This window comes from Mesoplodon bidens (genome assembly GCF_964165515.1).
Source record: "Mesoplodon bidens genome assembly, chromosome: 6".
Taxonomy (NCBI): domain Eukaryota; kingdom Metazoa; phylum Chordata; class Mammalia; order Artiodactyla; family Ziphiidae; genus Mesoplodon; species Mesoplodon bidens.
In genome coordinates this window covers 154,632-167,072 of record NC_138162.1, presented here as the reverse complement: position 1 = coordinate 167,072, position 12,441 = coordinate 154,632, and the positions used below count along the sequence as shown (strand labels likewise).

Here is a 12,441-nt window from a genome sequence, read left to right as displayed (position 1 = left end):
TGGGGTCCCTTACTGCTCAATAAAATGTTTCTCTGTAACAGATTTCTAGGGTCGCCAGTGCTCAGACTTAGGTCACTACCCCTGTACTAGGCACTCCTGCCACCCGGCAAAGATTCCAAAGGTGGAACAGCTCCAGGGGGTGCCAGGGATCAGAGCAAAAACTTGAGAGGCTGGGGATGCAGGAGTTTGGGCACAGTCCCTAAATCATCTCAGTGGTTGAGCTTCTGTGAGAAGGCACATCCCCAGTGTGCATGTGTGTGTGTGTGTGTGTGTGTCGGGGGGAGGGGGTCCCTAGAGGAGGCAGCTAGCGGGAGGGCCTGAGGCTGGAAATGGGGAATGGCGTGTGGCCCCTGAGCAAGCACAGGCACTTAGCCCTTGAGGTTTCTGGGAAAGCTAGAGCCACAAGGGCCACGAGATAAGGCAAGTGTAGCAGCAGAACCCAGGTGCCAGGTCTTTCTTCAGAACCTATACTTCTCCACGAGGCTGGGCCTTCCACGCTGAGGTAGGAGGGATCCTGGCCAGAAGGTCAGCCAGCAGCTCTGGGACAAAGCTTGCTGCGGCGGGGGCTCTTCTGCCATGGAAGCGACTTCATTTCCTTCCACACAAATAGCCTACTGACTGAGTTCCTGCTCTGTTGAGTAAAAGGGTCGTTGACTCTCCCCAGAAGGTTGTTCAGTTCACATCCCAAAAGTCCCTCTATTCAGGCCCTGGGGAGGTGTAGCAACTCCTGATGGCGCTCTTTCATGAGGCTGGCTGACAGAAGTGGGGGAGGTTCCTGATAGTTCCCAGGTGCTGGTTCAAGTCCCCAGAGAATGGTCATGCAGGCTGCGGAGTCAAGTAGGTGGAGAGAAAAGGTCGGGGGCAGAAGGCCCCTCCCTGAATCCAGAGCTCAAAAGGTTACCCCCCCCCCCATTTCCAGAAACTATCTCTTCCCCCACACCAGCCCCCATGGCCCAGTACCGGGAAACCGGGAGCCCAGAGCACTTGTGGCTACAGAGACCCTCGCACGCAGCCCTCGGTGTGGGCGGGGCCGGCTGCAGGCAGATGGGGATGAGGTGTGCTCCCGGGAGGCCTCGGGCTGCAGGTGGCCTTCTGAGAGAAGCACCCCAGCTTGGACAGGAAGGTTAGAGGCGAGGGAGAGCAACCTAGGGCGAACCCTCAGAGCAGTGGGTGTGGGAAGAGGGGCGGGGGCGGAGGGAACCCGCGATGGGAGGCGAGTGGGCTCTCAGCAGAGGCCAGCTTAGCCCGCGGGAGCTGCCTCTGAGCAGGGGGCGGGAGGGCAGTGCCGTCCTGTGGCTGCCGGGCTTCCCGGATCGCGGCTCTCCGCACACGGGTCGCAGGGTCCTGTGACTCTGTATCCCCTCCCTCACCCCGTCCCCCTCACGAGGCCGTGCCACTGGGTGGCCTGTGTCGACGGGCAGAACCCCATCGCCCGCCCCTCTCAGACCCGCCTCTGCCCGCCTGCCTTGCCCTGCGCAGCTTGCGGCCCGGGGGCCTCGAAAGTCCCCGTGCACGCAGCCAGCGGCCTCTTCTGTGCCTGCTGCTCCTGCTGGGTCTGCTGCTGTGATCGGTAACCCGCGTGCAGACCATGCCGGGCACCTCCAGCACCCCAAGTCCGCGGGAGCACACACAGGCCCTGATGCGGGACTTCTCACTTGTGGAAGGGTGCCTGCAGTGTGTGTGGGCTGCTGGGGGCCGGTGGGGGGCTAGCCTGGTCCTGGGCAGGGGAGGAAGTCCGGAGTATGCAGCGCTAGTGGGGAGGCTCCCTCACACCACCCCTGGATGTCCTCTCCATTATCTATGGATGCCCTTCCCCTTCTCTGTCACCCCTCCCTGGTGGGAACCCCTCAGCCCAGGCCTCAGCTGCTCCCAGTATAGTCTGTGTGACAGTGTGAGGTGGGGGACCCCCAGGCTGGCCCAGGCCAGGCCATGTGTCCTGCCTGATCCCAAGACCTATGGAGCCCACCCATTTGCCTTGACCTCCCTCCAGCCACACCAACATGCCCCTGGTCCTGAGGCAGTTTTACCACAATGGGCTACAGCATGTTAATCTGCGCAATTTCAGCCATGGCTAGACCAGCTTGGACAGGCTGAAAGATGGTCTCGTGGGTAGCCAGGTACCAAAGGGACACACAAGGTGCCACCATGGCTGCTGGGGAATGTGGGGCAGTTTGGGGGCCACAGAGACCACAGGTTAGTCACATTGGAACAAAGTTACCACAGTGGCCTAGAAAGTGCCATGCCATGGATGCTGGGGGCTACAGGGGCCACAGTGAGCCCACCTGATGGGCTTCCAAGTACCACAGAAAAAGCAACGCATTACATGTGACTTATGGGCACAGTAAGTGCTGTGCCAGCTGAGGAGGCTATGAGAAGCCCAAGGAGTTCCAAAGCCCAAACTAAGCCCTGGCCTTCCCTCAGTTCTGGTCAGCCTACGTCCCATGCCAGACCCACGAACGGGATGCTGTGCGCCTCACCCTGGAACAAATTGACCTCATCCACCTCGTGTGTGCCTCCTATTCTGAGCTGGAGCTTGTGACCTCAGTTAAAGGTAGACGGGGGACTTCCCTGGTAGTCTAGAGATTAAGACTCCACGCTTCCACTGCAGGGGGGGGTCAGGTTTGATCCCCGGTGGGGGAACTAAGAGCCCTCATGCTGTGCAGCACGGCCAAAAAAAACAGACTGGTGGTGGTGGGTGTTAGGGACTTCAGTAAGCTACCCCTGCCTCTGAAAATGATCATCTGACCCACGTGCCCCCAGCTCTCAACAATACCCGGAAGTTGGCTTGCCTTACTGGTGTGGAGGGCAGCCACTCACTGGACAGTAGCCTCTCCATCTTGCGTACCTTCTATGTGCTGGGTGTGCGCTACGTGACACCTGCTACATGCCCTGGTGAGCACCTGAATATATTCAGGAAAAAACGCATTTGCCCTTTTTGGCCAACCAAACAAGCGGGCAATGCAAATCAACACTGCAAAGAAGTCTCACTAGGCATTGGTCAAAAGGGCCATGCTGAAAAAGTGTAAAAACCAGAAATGCAGGACAAGTCAAGGAGAAAAGGGAGCTTTTTTACGCTGATGGGCGGGATGTAAATTGCCAACGGCCACTCTCGAAAATTGTATGGTGTTTCCTAAAACATCGAAAAAACAGAGCTACAGAGCACAGGGCACTTCCACTCATGGGCGTATATCTTGAGAAAACCAAAAATCGACAGGACACAGGCACCCCAAATTTTAGGGCTGCTGTGTTCACAAAATCCTCGACCCGGGTACACCTTAAGTATCTCATGAAAGAGAAAAATGGATAAACAAGTTGTGGTACTTATGTACAATGGAATATCACTCAGCCATGAAATCAATGTCCTAAGGCTAGTAGCAGCATAATGAGTGGATTTAGGTACAAAGATTCTAAGAGAAATACGTCACACAGATAAAGAAACTTATCATAAGATATCAGTTATAGACGGAATGTAAAAATCGCTACATGAACTAAATTACAAAATAGAACAGAGTCACACATTTAGAAAACACACTTATGGCTGCTTAAGGGGAAAGGTGAGGTGGGGTGATACATAAAACAATAGTTTGAAATTAGCACAGATACCGTTCCATCAACCAAATATGTAATAGAGAAGACCTACTCATTGCTCAGTGAACTGGACTCAACACACCCTATTCACCACAGAAGAATATATCCGCGTAGTAAGAATCTTAAAAAGTATTGATATTTCTCGGTAAGTGAATATAGTGGGTGTAAAGGGGCACAAACACAGCACTGAAAATCAGCTAAATCCCATTATAAATACAAATTACACAAAAAGCAAAGATAGTGAAAGAGAGAAATTCTTACAAAATTCGTTCAGTGGCTGTGATGCAACCTGGATTGACCACATCTAGACCCACAGCTGGAAGAGACATAAGGCTGGACACTCTTGGGGGCGACTGGATTGGTGAGGTTGGGTGAGCAAATGCAGACCCTTTAAAGTAATACTGCGTGCTACCCATTCCATGGGTCAGAAATCTCCAGGTTCAAGGGACTCTTCCTACAGCTAAAACATGCATGGGAAACCCAGAGGATGGTACACCGTATGATCGGGAAACGTTTCTAAAACGCACCTCATTTTTCATCTCGTAGTGCTCGGGTTCGCCATTCCAGCTGCTTTACCAACAATCTCCCCACTTGGAGAATCAGCACCTTTAACCTCCTGTTTCGTACAGTTTGCAATCTGTCCAGAGGTTGAACGGGAAGAGGGGGAACCAATGAGAGATCAGCTCTAGGTGTTTGGACAGACACATGTCACTCTAATTTCCAATCAGGAAGAAGAATTAACCAAAGGCTCAGCCTGCCCCCCAGAATCAGAATAGGGCCTGAAGCAATCCTGCGGTTTGGAGGCCAGCTCCCAAAAAGGAGAGCTGAAAAATGGATCTCAGGGGCACTAAAATTCACAAACCTGCAGGATAATAAATGATAACTTTCGTACCTTATTGAGGTAAGGCAACAAAGAGGATTTGAAAACAAGGCAGAATTGCAGGAAACCGTTTTCAAGAGGTAGATCGGAGTCGCCTTTAAAGCACATGAAAAGCGGCAGAACTTCGACAATGATGCAGTTGGCCAAAAAGGGCGTACGTTTTTTTGTCCTGAATATATTCAGGAAAAAACGCGTAGGCCCTTTTTGGCCAACCAAGCAAGCGGGCAATGCAAATCAGCACTACAAAGAAGTCTCACTTCGCATCGTTCAAAAGGGGTTTTACCATGTTTGAAATTCCAATATTTTAGCCTGACACGTTTTTGCATTTTAGAAAAAAAATATTTTAAATGAGACAAAAAATCTTTTTTATGACCCCAAAAGACAGCAATAGTTTTATATTTTTATCTATTTCACTTGCACACAAAAGTCTCATGGGGTTATGTAAAGCAGTCCTGTTGGATGCTGTGCATGGTGCAAATATAGATTAAAGCTTTGGAATCTTAAGCTTCACTCACCTGAAACTTTTAAGTTAGGATGCAAGCAATCCTTTCCAACATTTGAACAGAGAAAGACACTGTCTTTATTTTATTTGTCAGGTAATTAATCTGTCTTTTGCCCCAAGGAGAGAAACACCTGGCACTTCTATCAATGTGTTGTACAAAAATCTTTGAACACAGAGTGCAAGCAGAGGCTGATACGAGATGTGAAAAAAAAAAAAGAGAGACCCCTGGGGCATTTTCTCCTAACTTACTGCAATCTCCCATTTAAAATGTGGGAATGATCAATCTTCTGAGGAAAAAGGCCCAAGGAAGCTTTTTGCTTTTGTGGAATAATGTGATGCCTAAAGATTTCACGAGGCAAGAAGAATTAATGAGAATGACCATGAGAAATCAAGAAAAGTCAGATCGATGGATGAAGTGATGTTTACCTCTGTGAATCAATGAGAAGTAGGAGCAAATGAAAAGAAAGCTGAATACAACATTTTCTGAATAAATGTAACCTTTCAACTGTCATAGATAAATTAATGCTCACTATGATACAACATATTTAGTTTAGAAAGTTAACTTAAATTTAAAGCTTAATAATTAGATTTATTGAAGAAACAAAAACATATTTGTGGTTTAGAATATATAATGTGTTCTGCAACAGATAAGAAGATTACATAAATAAATAGAAATAAGACTAAATAGAGGAAAATAACAAATTAGATGTTATTAACATTAAAAACTGACACTCATCTAAAGAAAGAGGAGAGAGAGAAAGAGAGAAGAACTTATATCAAGCATATATTTAAAACTCCTAAATAAGAAGTCTTCAGATGTTAAAAAAAAGTCTTCAATAAGAAGATAATGTAATAGCAAAGATGGGAAAAATATACCAAAAGATATTTCAAGAAAGAGAGTACAGAATGTTAAGTAAACATATCAAAAGATGCTTGGCTTCCAAGTAGTCAATTAAATGCAAACAAGTCATACCTGGAATTATCACTCACCAACCAGAAAGTTCAAATGAAAATGACAGGTATTATCAAGTTTGACAAGAACGTGTGTAATCCTTGAATCTCATTCACTGCTGCTGAAGATGATAAATCATACAAATGTTTTGAAAATATTTAGAAATATCTAAAAAGATAAACAGATGAAAGCTATGAGTCAAAAATTTTACTACTACATGTATATTGAACAATAATTTATACACATACCACCAAAGCTCAAGTTCTAATATTTATATACAAGTGCAATTCTCAATAGACCCAAACTGAAAATCACTCATATTGTAATACACTTTGGAAAAAAATAATTAATAGTTAAATATTTACACTATGGAATCCTATGCAACGGTGTCAATGCATGACAACAACAACAGGCAACCATATAGGCATATTCATAAACAACATAAAATAAAAAAGCCCAATCCAAAAGTGATTTTACTGTGCCATTACATTTATATAAAATACAAAATACAGGTAAAGTGATCTTTTTGTTAGATACCAGAACAATATTAAACCTTAAGGGGAGTCACTAGAATTGGACAAGGGGGGCTCTGAGTATCTGGCAATTTTCTGTGTCTGTATCTAGAAGCTATGTATAGAGTGTATGCAGATTCAGAATTTTCTGAAATTTGTCATTTCCTTACAAACCATGCATGTTTTTAGTTGTTTTTTATACATAACAAAAAGTAAGAATGATAGAATAGGGAAGGTAATTATATTAGCACTTTAATATCCATGCTTTTCAAGGTGGAAGTGAAAGGTATTAAATACTTGACATTGTGATTACTTCTTAAAAGTAAGGTGAAAATTTCAGATTAATAAATAAGACATACTTCTTCATATATAATCCTCAAAGATGAGGGGTAGAAAAGAGTATTATTATTTTTTATTTAATATAGAATAGTTAAGATAGAAAATAATGAAAACAGACTAGGTTTAAAAAAGAGCACACTGGACTTCCCTGGTGGCTCAGTGGGTAAGAATTTGCCTGCCAATGCAGGGGACAGGGGTTCAATCCCTGGTCTGGGAAGATCCCACATGCTGCAGAGCAACTAAGCCCGTGTGCCACAACTACTTGGCCTGTGCTCTAGAGCCTGCAAGCAACAACTACTGAGCCTGCGTGACACAACTACTGAAGTCCATGCACCTAGAGCCCATACTCCACAAGAAGAGAAACCACCGCAAGGAGAAACCCGTGCACCACAATGATGAGTAGCCCCTGCTCGACACAACTAGAGAAACCCTGTGCAGCATCAAAGACCCAACGCAACCAAAAATAAATAAAATTAAGTATTGTGACTTGTGAGATGACTCACTCATGTGGCTGTAAGTAAGAGGCCTCAGCTCCTTGCCACATGAGTCTCTCCTTAGGGCTGCTTGAGTGTCCTCATGACATGGCAGCTGGCTTACCCCAGGATGAGTGATCTAGCAGAAACCAAAGCAGAAGCTCCAATATCTTTTATACCTTTGGAAGCTGCACTTTGTCATTTCTGCAATGTCTTATTAGTTAAAATGTCAGCCCTTTTCAAGTGTGAGGAGGCACACAGGTGCATGACGACTGGGAGATAATTAGGCTATGATTAGGGCCATCTTGGAGGCGGGCTACCAAAGTGGCTGACTCACCGAACACTGAATTTTGTTTTCTTCGCTGATGGAGAGAAAATGGTGAGTGAATCTCATTGGTGTTCTTTGAGATGTACCAAAGCTAGCTCTTGCTCTCACCCCCAGCTGTGTGGCTGAGAGGGTCTTGGTGCTCCGACCGGGTGTCAGGCCTGTGCCTCTGAGTTGGGAGAGCGGAGTTCAGAATATTGGTCTACCAGAGACCTCCGGCACCTTGTAATATCAAAACGGCAAAAGCCTCCCAGAGATATCCGTCTCAACGTTAAGACCCAGCTCCACTCAAAGACCAGTAAGATCCCGTGCTGGACATCCAATGCCAAACAACTTGCAAGACAGGAATGCAGGCCCACCCATTATCAGAGAGGCTGCCTAAAATCCTAATAAGGTCACAGACACCCCAAAACACACCATCGGATGCGGACCTGCCCAACAGAAAGACAAGATCCAGACAAACCCACCAGAACACAGGCACCAGTCCTCGCCACCAGAAAGCCTACACAACCCACTGAACCAACCTTAGCCACTGGGGGCATACACCAAAAACAGCGGGAACTACGAATCTTCAGCCTGTGTAAAGGAGACCCCAAACACCGTCCCCAAAGCCAAATGAGAAGACAGAGAAACACACAGCAGATGAAGGAACAAGGTAAAAACCCACCAGACCAAACAAATGTAGAGGAAATAGGCAGTCTACCTGAAAAAGAATTGAGAGTAATGATACTAAATATGATCCCAAATCTTGGAACTGGAATGGAGAATATAAAACACACGTTTAACAAGGACCTAGAAGAAGGAAAGAGCAAACAAACAATGATGAACACAGTAAATGGAATTAAAAATTCTCTAGAAGGAAACAATAGCAGAATAACTGAGGCAGAAGAATAGATAAATGACCTGGAAGATAAAATAGTGGAAATAACTACCACAGAGCAGAATAAAGAAAAAAGAATGAAAAGAATTGAGGACAATCTGAGACACTTCTGGGACAACGTTAAACACACCAACATTCGAATACAGGGGTCACAGAAGTAGAAGAGAAAAAGAAAGAGACAGAGAAAATATTTGAAGAGATTATAGTTGAAAACTTCGCTAATATGTGAAAGGAAATCGTTAATCAAGTCCAGGAGGCTCAGAGAGTCCCATACAAGATACACTCAAGGAGAAACATGCCAAAACATATATTAATCAAACTATCAAAAAATAAATACAAAGAAATAATATTAAAAGCAGCAAGGGAAAAACAACAAATAACATACAAGGGAATCCCCATAAGGTTAACAGCTGATCTTTCAGCAGAAACTCTGCAAGCCAGAAGGGACAGGCAGGACATATTTAAAGTGAAGAAAGGGAAAAAGCTACAACCAAGATTACTTACCCAGCAAGGATCTCATTCATATTCAACAGATAAATTAAAACCTTTACAGACAAGCAAAACCTAAGAGAATGCAGCACTACCAAACCAGCTTTACAACAAATGCTAAAGGAACTTCTCTAGGCAGGAAACACAAGAGAAGGAAAAGACGTACAATAACAAACCCAAAACAATTAAGAAAATGGTAATAAGAACATACATATCAATAATTACCTTAAATGTAAATGGATTAAATGCTCCAACCAAAAGACATAGACTGGCTGAATGGATCTGAAAACACGACCGGTATATATGCGGTCTACAAGAGACCCACTTCAGACCTAGGGACACATACAGACTGAAAGTGAGGGGATGGAATAAAATATTCCATGCAAATGGAAATCAGAAGAAAGCTAGAGTAGCAATTCTCATATCAGACAAAAGAGACTTTAAAATAAAGACTATTACAGGAGACAAAGAAGGACACTACATAATCATCAAGGGATCAACCTAAGAAGATATAACAATTGTACATATTTATGCACCCAATAGAGGAGCACCTCCATACATAAGGAAAAGGCTAACAGCCATAAAAGGGGAAATCGACAGTAACACAATCGTAGTAGGGGACTTTAACACCCCTCTTTCACCAATGAACAGATCATCCAAAATGAAAATAAATAGGGAAACACAAGCTTTAAATGATACATTAAACAAGATGGACTTAATTGATATTTATAGGACATTCCATCCAAAAACAACAGAATACACTCTTTCTCAAGTGCTCGAGGAACATTCTTCAGGATAGATCATATCTTGGGTCACAAATCAAGCATTGGTAAGTTTACAAAAATTGAAATTGTATCATGTATCTTTTCCAACAACGCTATCAGACTAGATATCAATTACAGGAAAAAATCTGTAAAAGAATACAAACACATGGACGCTAAACAATACACTACTTAATAACCAAGAGATCACTGAAGAAATCAAAGAGGAAATTAAAAAATATCTAGAAACAAATGACAATGAAAACATGACGACCCCAAACCTATGGGATGCAGCAAAAGCAGTTCTAACAGGGAAGTTTATAGCAATACAATCCTGCCTCAAGAAACAAGAAACATCTCAAATAAACAAGCTAACCTTACACCTAAAGCAATTAGAGAAAGAAAGAAAAAAAAAAACCCAAAGTCAGCAGAGGAAAGAAATCATAACGGTCAGACCAGAAATAAATGAAAAAGAAATGAAGGAAACAACAGCAAAGATCAAAAACACTAAAAGCTGATTCTTTGAGAAGATAAACAAAATTGATAAAACCATTAGCCAGAGTCATCAAGAAAAAAAGGAAGACTCAAATCAACAGAATTACAAATGAAAAAGGAGAAGTAACAACTGACACTGCAGAAATACAAAGGATTATGAGAGGTTACTGCAAGCAACTATATGCCAATAAAATGGACAACCTGGAAGAAATGGACAAATTCTTAGAAATGCACAACCTGCCAAGACTGAACCAGGAAGAAATAGAAACTATAAACAAACCAATCCGAAGCACTGAAATTGAGACTGTCATTAAAATCTTCCAACAAACAAAAGCCCAGGACCAGATGGCTTCAAAGGCAAATTCTATCAAATATTTAGAGAAGAGTTAACACCTAACCTTCTCAAACTCTTCCAAAATATAGCAGAGGGAGGAACTCTCCCAAACTTATTCTATGAGACCACCATCTCCCTGATACCAAAACCAGACAAAGATGTCACAAAGAATGAAAACTACAGGCCAATATTACTGATGAACATACATGCAAAAATCCTCAGCAAAATACTAGCAAAAAGAATCCAACAGCACATTAAAAGGATCATACACCATAATCAAGCTGGGTTTATCCCAGGGATGCAAGGATTCTTCAATACATGCAAATAAATGTGATACACCATATTAAAAAACCTGAAAGATAAAAACCATATGATCATCTCAATACATGCAGAAAATGCTTTCGACAATATTAAACAGCCATTTATGATAACCCTCTAGAAAGTAGGCATAGAGGGAACTTTCCTCAACATAGTAAAGGCCATATATGACAAACCCACAGTCAACATTGTTCTCAATGGTGAAAAAGTGAAACCATTTCCACTAAGATCAGGAACAAGACAAGGTTGACCACTCTCACCACTATTATTCAACACACTTTTGGAATTTTTACCTACAACAATCAGATAAGAAAAAGAAATAAAAGGAATCCAAATCGGAAAAGAAGAAGTTAAGCTGTCACTGTCTGCCACTAGATGACATGATACTATACATAGAGAATCCTAAAGGTGCTACCAGAAACCTACTAGAGTTAATCAATGAAGTTTGTAAGGCTGCAGGATACAAAATTAATGTACAGATATCCCTTTCATTCCCATACACTAAAGATGAAAAGTCTGAAAGAGAAATTAAGGAAACACTCCCATTTACCCATGCAACAAAAGGAATAAAATACCTAGGAATTAACTTACCTAAGGAGAGGTTTATTATAAAGAGTCTTTATAAAAGACTTTTACTCAGAAAACTATAAGACACTGATGAAATAAATCAAAGATGACACAAACAGGTGGAGAGATATACCATGTTCTTGGATTGGAAGAATCAACATTGTGAAATGACTATACTACACAAAGCAATCTACAGACTCAATGCAATCCCTATCAAAATACCAATGGCATTTTTCAGAAAACTACAACAAAATATTTCCCAATTTGTATAGAAACACAAAAGACCCCGAACAGCTAAAGCAATCTTGAGAAGAAAAACAGAGCTGGAGCAATCAGGATCCCCGACTTCAGACTATACTACAAAGCTACAGTAATCAAGACAGTATGGTACTGGCACAAAAACAGAAATATATATCAATGGAACAGGAGAGAAAGCCCAGAGATAAACCCAGACACATATGGTCACCTTATTTTTGATAAAGGAGGCAAGAATATACAATGGAGAAATCACGGCCTCTTCAATAAGTGGTGCTGGGAAAACTGGACAGCTACAGGTAAAAGAATGAAATTAGAAGACTCCCTAACACCATACACAAAAATAAACTCAAAATGGATAAAAGACTTAATGTAAAGCCAGACACTATAAAATTCTTAGAGGAAAACATAGGCAGAACACTATGACATCAATCACAGCAAGATCCTTTTTGACCCACCTCCTAGAGAAATGGAAATAAAAATAAAAATAAAAACATGGGACCTAATGAGACTTAAAAGCTTTTGCACAGCAGAGGAAAACGTAAACAAGACGAAAAGACAACCCCCAGAATGGGAGAAAATATTTGCCAATGAAGCAACTGACAAAGGATTAATCTCCAAACTTTACAAGCACCCCCTGCAGCTCAATATCAAAGAAACAAACAAGCCAATCCATACATGGGCAGAAGACCTATTAGACATTTCTCCAAAGAAGATATACAGGTTGCCAGGAAACACATGAAAGAATGCTCAACATCACTGATCATTAGA

The 12,441-nt window shown here is 42.9% G+C and overlaps 1 long non-coding RNA gene across 2 annotated transcripts in view; it reads right to left on the bottom strand.

Moving 5' to 3' along the window:
• Positions 1-12,441, bottom strand: part of LOC308618941 — a 61,682-nt gene that overhangs the window by 24,560 nt on the left and 24,681 nt on the right. The gene's annotated exons all lie outside the window — the stretch shown is intronic.